General features: G+C 48.2%; 1 protein-coding gene across 4 annotated transcripts in view; it reads right to left on the bottom strand.

Annotated features, from left to right (window-relative positions):
• MPND (MPN domain containing) overlaps nt 1-13,132 on the bottom strand; it is a 465,474-nt gene extending 452,342 nt beyond the window's left edge. For all 4 annotated transcript variants that reach the window (XM_073594914.1, XM_073594905.1, XM_073594923.1 and 1 more), the window contains exons 1-2: nt 12,996-13,132; nt 12,808-12,896 (exon numbers count right to left, since the gene is read on the bottom strand). The gene's annotated coding sequence lies outside the window, so the exon portion shown is untranslated. The remainder of the gene's footprint in view (nt 1-12,807; nt 12,897-12,995) is intronic.
• Nucleotides 13,133-15,521: the final 2,389 nt, after the last annotated feature.

Raw genomic sequence — 15,521 nt, 5'->3', positions numbered from 1 at the left:
GAAAGGTATTTTTGTCTCAGATTTTTCTCTGTTCATAGTAAAATCGCTTCCGTGATCACCATCAGCCTGTGTCACCTTGTGCCCCCCTGGTGGTTGATATAGGAAAATGCCGTGACATTGTTTGACCGTTGCTTTGGGTTTCAAAGTGTTGAAAATAGCTTGATTTTAATTATCTTGTGTTTGACAAGATTTTTGCTAGAGAGGGGGGCCACACCCACAGTCACTGACAGATTCTGGTGAACTCTCCAGCACCATGCCCTGGCATCGGTTGTTATGAGAAAGGGGGTTTGACTTATGCAACTGCTAACACTGGTTGAGAGTCTGTGTTCCCGCCACCAGGTCAATCCCAACCAGACGGAAGGAAATTTTGGAATAGTCTCGTGTGAAGTTGGGCCCTCAGCATTGCTGGGATTGCAGAAATCATCAACCCTAACACCCCCTTTATTTTCCTGAAGGTTGTCGCTCGTGAGAGTTAAAGGGCAAGAGTATCTCAACTTATTTTTCGTGGCTTTTGCTTTGCTTTGCTTCGGCTTCACTTCAAAAATTATACCCCATGTAGCTTTAGTGGTGCTTCAAAGCGTCTTCAAAGCCTCCAAAGAAGTCTATGGCAAAGCTCACTTGAAGCCCCACCAAAGCCCTATCGAAGCCTCATTGAAGCCTCATCAAAGCCCCACAAAACCTCACCGAAGCCTCATCGAAGCACCAAGGAAAAGCAAGGTGTAAACAGGACTGTAAGCTAACCCTTTTATTTAGTGACATGTGCTTTGACTGGCGTTGAGAGAGCTTTAACAAAGCATGTCCGAAGCCATGTTTTGAGGCAAGTGTAAACTAGCCCTTAATGACTTCTAAAAAGACCTTCATAAAAATGTGAGACCTTGATGACAGTCAAAATGAGAGCCCCTTGAATTACGAATGGATAACTCCTTTCGGCCCATTTATTGCAAATTATGGGTATCTATGGGATACTTATCTCATGTGTATGTAGAGGTACGCATTCATTAAGTCCACCTTCGCCATAAAAGACTCTGGAGAGAGTAGAAGTGCTTCTACCTTTTCCTGGTCCAGAGGCGGAGCAATGGGGCACTTGTGTAAACTCTATCCAATACCCAGAATCAGACTGTGAGGATGAAAAGGGATCTTGGATATTTCTTGCCACTATGGGAAGAAGGTTAGCTCCACTGGCCGGCCCAAGAAGACATTACTCTTGCTTATGCGCAAGGAGGGCGTCATTTCAGCACACAGGGATAGGGCTGGCTGTTGTAAGCTGAGCTGCGCATACATACTTACCAACTGTCCCGGATTTCCCAGGACATTCCCGGGATTTGGACTCTTTTCCCGAGTTTAATGTTTCCCGGGAAATGTCCCAAGAAATCCGCTTTTTTACGAATTTTCGCCGCCGCCGCTAGAGGTCCACGGCCGACGGAGACATTGTCTCCACCGGCCGCCATTTTTAAGGAGACCAGGAAAGGCTGGGTGGCTAGACGAAGCTCCTGCGTCGCCGCCCACCCTGCGCCCCGCTCCGCCTCGCCCCGCCTACGCCCCGCTGCCGGTCTGCTATGGAAAGGTAAGGGGGGGCACCGCTGGGGACACCTAATGTTAGGGGGGGCACCGCTGGGGACACCTGATGTTCGGGGGGGCACTGCTGGGGACACCAGATGTTAAGGGGGCACTGCTGGGGACACCTGATGTTGGGGGGGCACCGCTGGGGACATCTGATGTAAGGGGGGGGCTCTGCTGGGGACACCTGATGTAAGGGGGGGCCCGCTGGGGACACCTGATGTAAAGGGGGCTCCGCTGGGGACACCTGATGTAAGGGGGGGCTCCACTGGGGACATCTGATGTAAGGGGGCTCCGCTGGTTTCACCTGATGTAAGGGGGGCTCCGCTGGGGACATCTGATGTAAGGGGGGCTCCGCTGGTGACACCTGATGTAAAGTGGGGCTCCGCTGGGGACATCTGATGTAAGAGGGGCTCCGCTGGGGACATCTGATATAAGGGGGCTCCACCGGGGACACCTGATGTAAGGGGGGGCTCCACTGGGGACACCTGATGTAAGGGGGGGCTCCACTGGGGACATCTGATGTAAGGGGGCTCCGCTGGTTTCACCTGATGTAAGGGGGGCTCCGCTGGGGACATCTGATGTAAGGGGGGCTCCGCTGGTGACACCTGATGTAAGGGGGCTCCGCTGGTTTCACCTGATGTAAGGGGGGCTCCGCTGGGGACATCTGATGTAAGGGGGGCTCCGCTGGGGACATCTGATGTAAGGGGGGCTCCGCTGGTGACACCTGATGTAAAGTGGGGCTCCGCTGGGGACATCTGATGTAAGAGGGGCTCCGCTGGGGACATCTGATATAAGGGGGCTCCACCGGGGACACCTGATGTAAGGGGGGGCTCCACTGGGGACATCTGATGTAAGGGGGGGCTCCGCTGGTTTCACCTGATGTAAGGGGGGGCTCCGCTGGGGACTGCTGATGTAAGGGGGGCTCCGCTGGTGACACCTGATGTAAGGTGGGGCTCCGCTGGGGACATCTGATGTAAGGGGGATCCGCTGGGGACATCTGATGTAAGGGGGCTCCGCTGGGGACATCTGATGTAAGGGGGGCTCCGGTGGGGACATCTGATGTAAGGGGGGGCTCCGCTGGTGACACCTGATGTAAGGGGGGCTCCGCTGGGGACATCTGATGTAAGGGGGCTCCTCTGGTGACACCTGATGTAAGGGGGGCTCCGCTAGGGACATCTGATGTAAGGGGGGGCTCCGCTGGTGACACCTAATGTAAGGGGGGGCTCCGCTGGGGACACCTAATGTAAGGGGGGGCTCCGCTGGTGACAAATGATGTAAGTGGGGGCTCCGCTGGTGACACCTGATGTAAGGGGGGCTCCGTTGGAGACATCTGATATAAGGGGGGGCTCCACTGGGGACATCTGATGTAAGGGGGTGGCTCCGCTGGGGTCACCTGATGTAAGGGGGGCTCCGCTGGGGACATCTGATGTAAGGGGGGGCTCCGCTGGGGACATCTGATGCAAGGATGGACTCTGCTGGGACACGTGATGCAAGGACGGACTCTGCTGGGGGCACCTGATGCAAGGACGGACGGCTGGTGGCAGGCGACGTGGCAGGTTACATAGTTACATAGTAGGTGAGGTTGAAAAAAGACACAAGTCCATCAAGTCCAACCTATGTGTGATCATGTGTCAGTATTACATTGTATATCCCTGTATGTTGTGGTCATTCAGTTGCTTATCTAATAGTTTCTTGAAGCTATTGATGCTCCCCGCTGAGACCACCGCCTGTGGAAGGGAATACCACATCCTTGTCGCTCTTACAGTAAAGAACCCTCTACGTAGTTTAAGGTTAAACCTCTTTTCTTCTAATTTTAATGAGTGACCACGAGTCTTGTTAAACTCTCTTCTGCGAAAAAGTTTTATTTCTATTGTAGGGTCACCAGTACGGTATTTGTATATTGAAATCATATCCCCTCTCAAGCGTCTCTTCTCCAGAGAGAATAAGTTCAGTGCTCGCAACCTTTCCTCATAACTAAGATCCTCCAGACCCTTTATTAGTTTTGTTGCCCTTCTTTGTACTCACTCCATTTCCAGTACATCCTTCCTGAGGACTGGTGCCCAGAACTGGACAGCATACTCTAGGTGCGGCCGGACCAGAGTCTTGTAGAGTGGGAGAATTATCGTTTTATTTCTGGAGTTGATCCCCTTTTTAATGCATTCTGATGTAAGGGGGCTCCGCTGGTTTCACCTGATGTAAGGGGGGCTCCGCTGGGGACATCTGATGTAAGGGGGGCTCCGCTGGTGACACCTGATGTAAGGGGGCTCCGCTGGTTTCACCTGATGTAAGGGGGGCTCCGCTGGGGACATCTGATGTAAGGGGGGCTCCGCTGGGGACATCTGATGTAAGGGGGGCTCCGCTGGTGACACCTGATGTAAAGTGGGGCTCCGCTGGGGACATCTGATGTAAGAGGGGCTCCGCTGGGGACATCTGATATAAGGGGGCTCCACCGGGGACACCTGATGTAAGGGGGGGCTCCACTGGGGACATCTGATGTAAGGGGGGGCTCCGCTGGTTTCACCTGATGTAAGGGGGGGCTCCGCTGGGGACTGCTGATGTAAGGGGGGCTCCGCTGGTGACACCTGATGTAAGGTGGGGCTCCGCTGGGGACATCTGATGTAAGGGGGATCCGCTGGGGACATCTGATGTAAGGGGGCTCCGCTGGGGACATCTGATGTAAGGGGGGCTCCGGTGGGGGACATCTGATGTAAGGGGGGGCTCCGCTGGTGACACCTGATGTAAGGGGGGCTCCGCTGGGGACATCTGATGTAAGGGGGCTCCTCTGGTGACACCTGATGTAAGGGGGGCTCCGCTAGGGACATCTGATGTAAGGGGGGGCTCCGCTGGTGACACCTAATGTAAGGGGGGGCTCCGCTGGGGACACCTAATGTAAGGGGGGGCTCCGCTGGTGACAACTGATGTAAGTGGGGGCTCCGCTGGTGACACCTGATGTAAGGGGGGCTCCGTTGGAGACATCTGATATAAGGGGGGGCTCCACTGGGGACATCTGATGTAAGGGGGGGCTCCGCTGGGGACATCTGATGCAAGGATGGACTCTGCTGGGACACGTGATGCAAGGACGGACTCTGCTGGGGGCACCTGATGCAAGGACGGACGGCTGGTGGCAGGCGACGTGGCAGGTTACATAGTTACATAGTAGGTGAGGTTGAAAAAAGACACAAGTCCATCAAGTCCAACCTATGTGTGATCATGTGTCAGTATTACATTGTATATCCCTGTATGTTGTGGTCATTCAGTTGCTTATCTAATAGTTTCTTGAAGCTATTGATGCTCCCCGCTGAGACCACCGCCTGTGGAAGGGAATACCACATCCTTGTCGCTCTTACAGTAAAGAACCCTCTACGTAGTTTAAGGTTAAACCTCTTTTCTTCTAATTTTAATGAGTGACCACGAGTCTTGTTAAACTCTCTTCTGCGAAAAAGTTTTATTTCTATTGTAGGGTCACCAGTACGGTATTTGTATATTGAAATCATATCCCCTCTCAAGCGTCTCTTCTCCAGAGAGAATAAGTTCAGTGCTCGCAACCTTTCCTCATAACTAAGATCCTCCAGACCCTTTATTAGTTTTGTTGCCCTTCTTTGTACTCACTCCATTTCCAGTACATCCTTCCTGAGGACTGGTGCCCAGAACTGGACAGCATACTCTAGGTGCGGCCGGACCAGAGTCTTGTAGAGTGGGAGAATTATCGTTTTATTTCTGGAGTTGATCCCCTTTTTAATGCATGCCAATATTATGTTTGCTTTGTTAGCAGCAGCTTGGCATTGCATGCCATTGCTGAGCCTATGATCTACTAGGACCCGGGTCCTTTTCCATCCTAGATTCCCCCAGAGGTTCTCACCCCAGTGTATAGATTGCATTCATATTTTTGCCACCCAAATGCATTATTTTACATTTTTCTACATTGAACCTCATTTGCCATGTAGTTGCCCACCCCATTAATTTGTTCAGATCTTTTTGCAAGGTTTCCACATCCTGCGGAGAAGTTATTGCCCTGCTAGCATAGTATCATGTTCAAATACAGAGATTGAACTGTTTATCCTATCCTCCAGGTCGTTTATGAATAAATTAAATAGGATTGGTCCCAGCACAGAACCCTGGGTAACCCCACTACCCACCCCTGACCATTCCGAATACTCCCCATTTATCACCACCCTCTGAACTCACCCTTGTAGCCAGTTTTCAATCCATGTACTCACCCTATGGTCCATGCCAACTGACCTTATTTTGTACAGTAAACGTTTATGGGAAACTGTGTCAAATGCTTTTGCAAAATCCAGATACACCACGTCTATGGGCCTTCCTTTATCTAGATGGCAGTTCACCTCCTCATAGAAGGTTAGTAGATTGGTTTGGCAAGATCGATTCTTCATGAATCCATGCTGATTACTGCTAATGATACCGTTCTCATTACTCTCATTTACATACTATTGATGTTAGGTTAACTGGTCTGTAATTCCCAGGGATGTGTTTTGAACCCTTTTTAAATATTGGTGCTACATTGGCTTTTTTCCAATCAGCTGGTACCATTCCAGTCAGTAGACTGTCTGTAAAAATTAGGAACAACGGTCTGGCAATCACTTGACTGAGTTCCCTAAGTACCCTCGGATGCAAGCCATCTGGTCCCGGTGATTTATTAATGTTAAGTTTCTGAAGTCTAATTTTAATTCTGTCCTCTGTTAACCATGGAGGTGCTTCCTGTGTTGTGTCATGAGGATAAACACTGCAGTTTTGGTTACTGAAGCCCCCCGATTCACTCGTGAAGACTGAGGAGAAGAATAAATTCAATACCTTCGCCATCTCCCCATCCTTTTTATCCAGATGTCCTTCCTCATTCTTTATGGGGCCAATATGGTCTGTCCTCCCTTTTTTACTGTTTACATACTTAAAGAATTTCTTGGTATTTTTTTTGCTCTCCTCCGCTATGTGTCTTTCATGTTCTTAGCCGTCCTAATTGCACCCTTACATTTCTTGTTGCATTCTTTAAAAAGTCTGAATGCTGAGGATGATCCCTCAACCTTGTATTTTTTGAAGGCCTTCTCCTTTGCTTTTATATGCATTTTTACATTGGAGTTAAGCCATCCAGGACTTTTGTTCGCTCTTTTAAATTTATTGCCCAATGGGATACATTGACTAATGCCCTTATTTAATATGCTCTTAAAGCAAACCCATCTCTCCTCCGTATTCTTTGTTCCTAATATTTTATCCCAATTTATGCCTTTTAACAAGGTTTGTAGTTTAGGGAAGTTGGCTCTTTTGAAATTCAGTGTCTTTGTATTCCCTTTATGTTTCCTATTTGTGTGATTTATACTGAAACTGATTGACCTGTGATCGCTGTTACCTAAATTGCCCCGTATTTCCACATCCGTGATCAGGCCTGTATTGTTGGTAATCAGTAGATCCAGTAATGTTTTATTTCTAGTTGGTGCATCTAAATCTGACCCATAAAATTGTCCTGCAAGACATTAAGGAACTGGCGAGCCTTAAATGAATGCGCGGTTCCCTCCGCCCAGTCTATGTCTGGATAATTAAAATCCCCCATTATGATAACACTTCCCATCCTTGCTGCTAATCCAAATTGTGATATGAGATCTGTCTCCACTACCTCCCTCAGGTTAGGGGGCCTATAGCATACTCCCAGTATTATTTTCCCCTTAGCTTTATCCCTTTGGAGCTCTACCCATAAGGATTCCACCTCCTCCCTAGCTCCCTCAGTGATGTCATCTCTCACATTCACTTGTACATTATTCTTGATATATAGGCATACCCCTCCCCCTTTTTTACCCTCTCTATCCTTGCGGTAAAGGGTATACCCTTGCATGTTTGCCAGCCAATCATGAGAGCTGTTGAACCAGATCTCTGAAATTCCCACAAAATCCAAATCCTCCTCGTACAACAGTATCTCTAGTTCACCCATCTTGTCCGCCATGCTCCTGGCATTGGTGAACATGCCACATAGTTTAGACCGGTCGCATATTGTCCTCGTATTGGGTGTTTCGAGATTGCAACTAGGACTTGCTACTATACTTACCTTGTGTTTTTGTGCTTTGGTCAACCTACCACTAATGCCCCCAATACTACCCTCTGGAATATCTTCCGCGCTGACTATCACTACCTGTGCACCCTCCCCCCCATCGCCTAGTTTAAAAACCCCTAGTTTAAAAAGGTGACACGCTCAGGGATCCCACTGATTCGGCATTATGGTGAGTTGAATGATTTCATTTTATATTACAATGTAATAATAGAAATAATGCACTTCAATCATCCTGACACCATAACAACCATGGTGCCGGGATGATTGAAGCGCTAACACCAGGTGTTTGGAGTATCTTTATCTGCTGGTTGTTAAACTTTCTAGAATACACATATTTCCATTGTTGTGTAGGATCTGGGCCTGCTGTCCCTCCATCCCTCTCCCCCCCTTTCCCTCTCCATCCCTCATTCATCTCAGACTCTAACCACACCCCTTTGCGCCACGCCCACTTAAGACACGCCCACTATTGTGTGTAAACCACACCCATCTTTCGTACGACCCGCTTCGTGCAACGCATTTTTACTTTCCCCCTGTGCCACGCCTACAAATGCACGCCCCGCCCCTTAATTATAATAAGACTCCGCCTACAGCCAAAAAAGTGTCTCTAAAAATTGTTTTTCAATGTTGGCAACTATGCGCATATGCAGCTCAGTTTACATGCCAGAGAAAGCTGCAAGCAGGCAGGTACGTTTATTTTATTGTAAAGGGAAGGGGGGTTGTAATTATGCAGGTGAAAGGGAAGAAATGGGGAAACAAACAAGCAGCTGGCAATTACACAACAGAACAAATTGTGTCAAAATACATATAAAACCACAATTGTCGCGCTAAATAAATAGTGATATAAACATGTGAGATAAAATAAAGTGACAATAATCAGTCCATAGGATTTCCATATAAGTCCATATAGAAATAAGTGTGATAAATTGTTGCAACACATGTCCAAAGATAGTGAAAGACTGTAAACCCAAGGGCGCCTTCCACCGTATTAGTACAAGATGTGCCCTTACCAGATAGCTAGACTCCACGTTATAGGAGTCTAATCACACATGGAATCACACATCATGAAGGATCCATCCACTGGAGGTAGAGAAGGGTAGCGTCGCGGCCACTGGTGCTGATTGGTCACTCAAAAAGAAGATTAATGTAGTCACCCCTAAAAAAAAGGGGGGGGGGATGCAGCAGATATATCCACTCGTATAAGCTCCCAATCATCGACTTAATGTATACATAAAGCCTTGTTTACATGTATCAAGGGGTTCCTCATACTTAAGGGGGGCTTTTAGGCAGAGTCACAGCCAAGAGATCCCAAGTGGGATATAAGGTGCCTCCTGTGGAAAGGATTGCTGGCGCCAGGGGCGGATCCAGGGGGGGGGCAACGGGGCAATTGCCCCCTCCGAGAAATGCAGGTGACTGTGAGAGCAGGGTGTGTGAGAGAGCCGCCGGGCGGCTCCGTGAGTGAAAGAGGAGCCGGGCGGCTTCGTGACTGAGAGAGCCGCTGGGCGGCTCCGTGACTGAGAGAGCCGCTGGGCGGCTCGGTGACTGAGGGAGCCGCTGGGCGGCTCGGTGACTGAGAGAGCCGCTGGGCGGCTCCGTGACTGAGAGAGCCGCTGGGCGGCTCGGTGACTGAGAGAGCCGCTGGGCGGCTCCGTGACTGAGAGAGCCGCTGGGCGGCTCCGTGACTGAGAGAGCCGCTGGGCGGCTCCGTGACTGAGAGAGCCGCTGGGCGGCTCGGTGACTGAGGGAGCCGCTGGGCGGCTCCGTAAGTGAGGGAGCCGCCGGGCGGCTCCATAGGCGAGGGAGAGCCGCCACTCAATGTGTTTGTGGGTGGGCTGCTGCCTGCTGGCCAATCAGGGAGCCGGCGGGCGGGGGAGCAGAGAGATTACATCATCTCTCACCGCCCGGCGCCCGCCCTGCATCCCTGCAGTTCAACTTCCCCCCCTCCATGCAGGCAGCTGCGGCAGCAGAGAGATTACATCATCTCTCTGCTGCCTGTCTCTGGAACACAAGAGACCACCTTAGCAGGTGGCAAGTGACAGGCGACGTGGCAAGTGACAATCCGCAACATGTGGCAGGCGACGTGGCAAGTGACAATCCGCAACGTGGCAAGTGACAATCTGCATCTGGTGACAGGCGACGTGGCAAGTGACAATCTGCATCTGGTGACAGGTGACGTGGCAAGTGACAATCCGCAACATGTGGCAGGCGACGTGGCAAGTGACATGGCAAGTGACAATCCGCAACGTGGCAGGCGACGTGGCAAGTGACAATCTGCATCTGGTGACAGGCGACGTGGCAAGTGACAATCCGTAACGTGGCAGGCGACGTGGCAAGTGACATGGCAAGTGACAATCTGCACAGTGGCAGGCGACGTGGCAAGTGACATGGCAAATGACAATCTGCAACGTGGCAGGCGACGTGGCAAGTGACAATCTGCATCTGGTGACAGGCGACATGGCAAGTGACAATCTGCATCTAGTGACAGGTGACGTGGCAAGTGACACACTCAGGGCTCCCACTGATTCTGCATTATGGTGAGTTAAACTATTTAATTTTTTATAACAATGTAATTATAGTAATAATGCGCTTCAATCATCCTGACACCATAACAACCATGGTGCCGTGATGATTGAAGCGCCAACACCAGCCATTTCCCCGATAAATGTACCCCAAAAAAATATATTTTCTGGCAGTGCCCCTCCCGAGACTAGACTCTGGATCCGCCCCTGGCTGGCGCAGGTATCCGCGCCGGTTCAACCTTTTATTTTATTGCAGAAGAGACATTGCATGTCTCTTCTGCATTAAAAAAACCTGCCCAGTCACAGTAAACAATCGCAGAACTTTAGTTCTGCTTTAAACCATGGAAGATGATCTCCAATACACAAGTCACAAAGCTGTTGTTATCATACTAATTCTTTGATGTATAACATTACATTTTAAAAATTAATTTAAGCCACATTATACCTATACAGGTATTTAAATAACTTAACTACATCCCGCCTGCCGTATAGCAAAATGACGGTGGGCGGGATCCCCTCTCGTTCTGGGGCAATGTCATATGACATCATATGACTGTCACTGCTCTCGCGCGCCAGCGGGGGGCATGCAGCGTGGTGATCGCGGTCGTGCTGTGTCCCTAGGACGTAGCGCAACCACAATCTCGGTAAAGAGCCGATGACGTGGCTCTTTACCCATGTGATCGGCTGTGTTCAATCACAGCCGATCACATGTACAGTAAACAAGGAAGTGCCATTTATCGGCTTTCCTCGTCTCACACTGACAGAGCGCGAGGTGAGGAGAGTCGATCAGCAGCATCTCCTCACAGGAGAGACTGTACAGGTACTCAGGGCACTAATCATCAGTGCCCTGATTATCAGTACAGCCCCAGCAGTGCCCATCAGTGACACCAATGAGTACCCATCAGTGACACCATTCATTGCTGCCTTTCAGTACCCATCAGTGCTTTCTCATCAGTGCCACCCATCAGTGCCACCCATTAGTGTCGCCTATTATTGCCCATAAGTGCCACCTATCAGTGCTCATCAGTGCCGCACATCAGTGCCACCTATCAGTGCCCATCAGTGCGGCATATTGGTGCCTCCTCATCAGTGCCACCTAGTCAGTGCCCTTCAGTGTTGCCTCATCAGTGCCCATAAATGCCTCCTCATCAGTGCCCATCAGTGCAGCCTATCAGTGCCCATCAGTGCCGCCTCATCAGCGCATATCAGTGAAGGAGAAAAATTACTTATTTACAAAATTTACTGACAGAAACTAAGAAAAAATGGGTTTTTTTTGTTTTTTTTTTCAAAATGTTGGGCATTTTTTTTTAGCAAAAAAAACAAAAAAACAGCAGTGATTAAATACCACCAAAAGAAAGCTCTATTTGTGGGAAGAAAATAATAAAAATTTTAATTTGGGTACAGTGTTGCATTACCGCGCAATTGTCAATCACAGTGTGACAGCGCTGAAAGCTGAAAATTGGCCTGGGCAGGAAGGGGGTAAAATTGTCCTGTATTAAAGCAGTTAGGATCACAAAGAAGACCACAGTCCAATGAATATATAAAGACTATAATGTGCTTATACAGAGAAAGATTAATCTTTCCCTGGCTAATCAGAACTTAAAGATATTTGCAATATAAAATAAATGCAGTATGAAACACAGTAATATCTGCTATGCTGTAGCAAGTATAGCAAAGATTGGTTAGAGCAGCCTTCTCAACCAGGGTTCTTTGGAACTCTAGGGTTTTTCCAGACGTTGCTAGGGGTTCCCTCCTGAGCAATGAGCAATTTCTACTTTTCAGATAGCCCACTGAGCACAAATGATCTTTTTAGCTACAGTATGTGTACGCAGGAAAATCTTCCTACTGACCTCAAATGTAAGGCCCCTTTCACACGGGCTGTCCGATCAGGTCCGCCTGTCAGTTTTTCAGGTGGACCTGATTGGACCCTTCATTCACCCCTATGGAATGGCAGATGTCAGTGGTGACATGTCCGCTGACATCCGCCGCTATCCGATCTGATCCTGTCCTCAAAATCCAGACAACAGTGGTCCTATTTTCCATCTGTCTGGCGGATCGGATATGATCAGATGGAAACAGACAGGTGGTCCGTTTTCCCCTTATTTCCCCATAGAGGAGAATAGGAATGGGTCATTCTTCCCTCTGCTCAGTAAGCTCAGCGATCCCCCGCTGAGCAAGCGTAGTCCGTCATACAGAGGCGCAAAGTAAAAGGGGTCTAAGGCGCATTCTTCTCACTGACTATCGCACTAATGTACAGTAAGCTGCAGTGATTGTTATCAAAGGTTCTATGTTACCAGAAAGTTATTTCAAGGGTTCTCTATGTTAAAAGGGTTGAGAAAGCCTGGGCTAGAGAGATAATGTCACTTTGAACAAGGGAAAATATTTTATGCATCCACTACACTTCAGCTTTAAGAAAATAAGAAAATTATAAATTATTTCCACACAAAATCGTTAGTGCTAGATTCTAGCAAAATGATGGCAGTGAAACCTGCGTAAAGAGTAGCAAAATGGCTGTAAATACAAACAAAATGATGACAGGTACCGTACTAAAATCATGCACTGCCTGCATCATAGTTAACATGACAGTGCACCAACATCAGTCCCTACAAACAATACATATATAACTTGAAAGCAGTGAGTTCATTTAGAAGTTATGCATAAAGCAGAGCACAGACAAACCTGTAAGCCGAACCTTGTGTTACTGCCGAGCTCAGAGCCTTGCACGGAACCGACTGATCCAGACTGGGGGATTATTTCCTTTCCGGTTTCTACAATGTAGTCAGAGAAAAACAAGTGTTTAGTGTTCGTGTATGATGATAATGGTTTCTAGCCCTCCAATATGCATACTATACAGGTCTTCACATCACCTCCCAAGACTGCTGCTGTACACAATGGTAGAATGATAACAAAGAAAAGGTATTGCTCCTAGAGGGCAGCACTGCCCACTTCAGTGTGATGGCACACACAAGCTGCAAAGGATTGAGTGGTTCAGCAGTTCTGCCTGCAGAATGAGCCTAATCAAACCTTCCCTGTATAGAATAGGCTATAATGATGTGGGATAATAGGATCATCTTATTTCAGACTGCATATAAAAAAAGGGGAAAGGGGGTTTGGGACTTTATATGAGGCAATGATTGGGTAGGTTCATCTGCCTCCATCCCTGTTATGTCAAAACAAAAGTAGAAGGTTTGTTGGGACTTTATATGAAGCGCAGCTAAATGTATTGAATAAGCAATCACCTGTTAATGGATTCAAAACAATTTATATATGGAATAGTAAAGTAATAACATGGTAAGCAAAAATAATATATTCACAATTTATTGTCCATGATGACAACATGATTCACAGTAATTGGATGGTGGTATTGGATGGCAGGGTACTCCTGCCATCCAATACCACCTTTTTATATATCTAACTTTTTGTAGGTAAGAGTGTTTGGAAAATACTACCATTTCCTCCTTTGCCTCCCCCCTATTCCCCCTCTGTGCCAACCATCTGTTTACTTGGCGATTTCTTTCAATATAGATCAATACATATTGCTACTGCTCCTGATGAGTGGACATCTTCACAAAACGCGTAGAGTCCCAGTCTTATCCTACACCATTGCAATCACGTGATTTTGAGAACGATAATTATGGATTTTATTGTCACCATTAACTCATTTATGTTGATGATGAACCACAATGATATTTTATGGAACTACTATTATTATACTGTGAATCATGTTGTCATTAGGACAATAAATAGTAAAAATATTATTTTTGCTTACCATGTTATTACTTTATTATTCCATGTATAAATTGTTTCAAATCCATTAACAGGTGATTGCTTATTCAATACATTTAGCGTCATATAAAGTCCCAACAAACCTTTTCCTTTTATTTCAGACTGCATGGACTTGCCAAGGCTAACTGAGAAGACTAGAATGTAGTGTTTAAAAAGAGGATTATCTTCCTGCCAACTCTGTGCACAGAAGACTAGAACGAAAGTATTGAACTGTACAGTCCAAAGAATGGTTTAAAAAATACAGAACGTTTTCTTTTAACCACTTCAGCTCCAGAAGGTTTTACCCCCTTCCTGACCAGAACATTTTTTGCGATACTGCACTGCGTTGCTTTAATTGACAATTGAGTGATTGTGTGACACTGTACCCAAATAAAATTGATGCCCTTTTTTCCCGCAAATAGAGCTTTCTTTTGGTGGTATTTGATCACCTCTGTGGTTTTTACTTTTTTGCGCAATAAACAAAAAAAGACCGACAATTTTGAAAAAAAAAAACAATATTTTTTACTTTCTGGTATAAAACACATTCAATAAAATTTAAAAAAAAAATCAAATTTCTTCATCAATTTAGGCCAATATGTATTCTGCTACATGTTTTTGGTAAAAAATCCCAATAAGCGTATATTGATTGGTTTGCACAAAAGTTATAGCATCAAGGTGCATGCGCGAGGGACTCCAAGATGGCCGCATAAGCCAGGAGCTCCTCACTACCTCAGCCAGTCAGCCGCCCTAGCGCCGTTTCAGAGCCAGCTGCGACCCCGTACATAACGGGATCTGATCAGGGAACTCGGCAGCATCTCACCTATGCCAGGTAGCGCAGTAAAAAGGGATCTGGGACCCCGATTCGACGCCGGAGGAGTGCAGGCCGAATCCAAGATGGCGGCCGCGCCTCAGCCACGAGACACAGTCTCAGGGGGAATGCCGGTAACAGGCAAGTGATCGCCCCTGCTACACTAGCATTTCCTCCTCCAGCGATCTCCACAGCCCCCCCTCAACACATCCCCCTCAATTCATAGCACGGACACACTGGATGATCACTCCCTGGTTACCCTCATGTTATCTCCTATGGGACATATCTCAACCCTCCAGCACACTAGCAACAATATGGGAGGCCCAGACCCTGACATGCCCCAGAATGCAGGTGATCTCTTTATCAAACTATCTGAGCTTTTGGAGCGGGGATTAGCTAACACGGCCCACAAAATTACAAATGACATTCGCTCTGATTTCCAGAACCTGGGCACCAGAATAGAAGCGATCGAACAGAAACTCGATTTCACAGTCGCAAGAGCCAATCAAAACACTGATCATATTCAGGTCATACCAGGGGCGGATCCAGGGGGGTGGCAACGGGGCAATTGCCCCCTCCGAGAAATGCAGGTGACTGTGAGAGCAGGGTGTGTGAGAGAGCCGCCGGGCGGCTCCGTGAGTGAAAGAGGAGCCGGGCGGCTTCGTGACTGAGAGAGCCGCTGGGCGGCTCCGTGACTGAGAGAGCCGCTGGGCGGCTCGGTGACTGAGGGAGCCGCTGGGCGGCTCGGTGACTGAGAGAGCCGCTGGGCGGCTCGGTGACTGAGAGAGCCGCTGGGCGGCTCGGTGACTGAGGGAGCCGC

This window comes from Aquarana catesbeiana, linkage group LG01 (assembly GCF_042186555.1).
Source record: "Aquarana catesbeiana isolate 2022-GZ linkage group LG01, ASM4218655v1, whole genome shotgun sequence".
In the NCBI taxonomy this organism is placed as follows: domain Eukaryota; kingdom Metazoa; phylum Chordata; class Amphibia; order Anura; family Ranidae; genus Aquarana; species Aquarana catesbeiana.
This window is presented reverse-complemented; position numbering and strand designations above follow the sequence as displayed.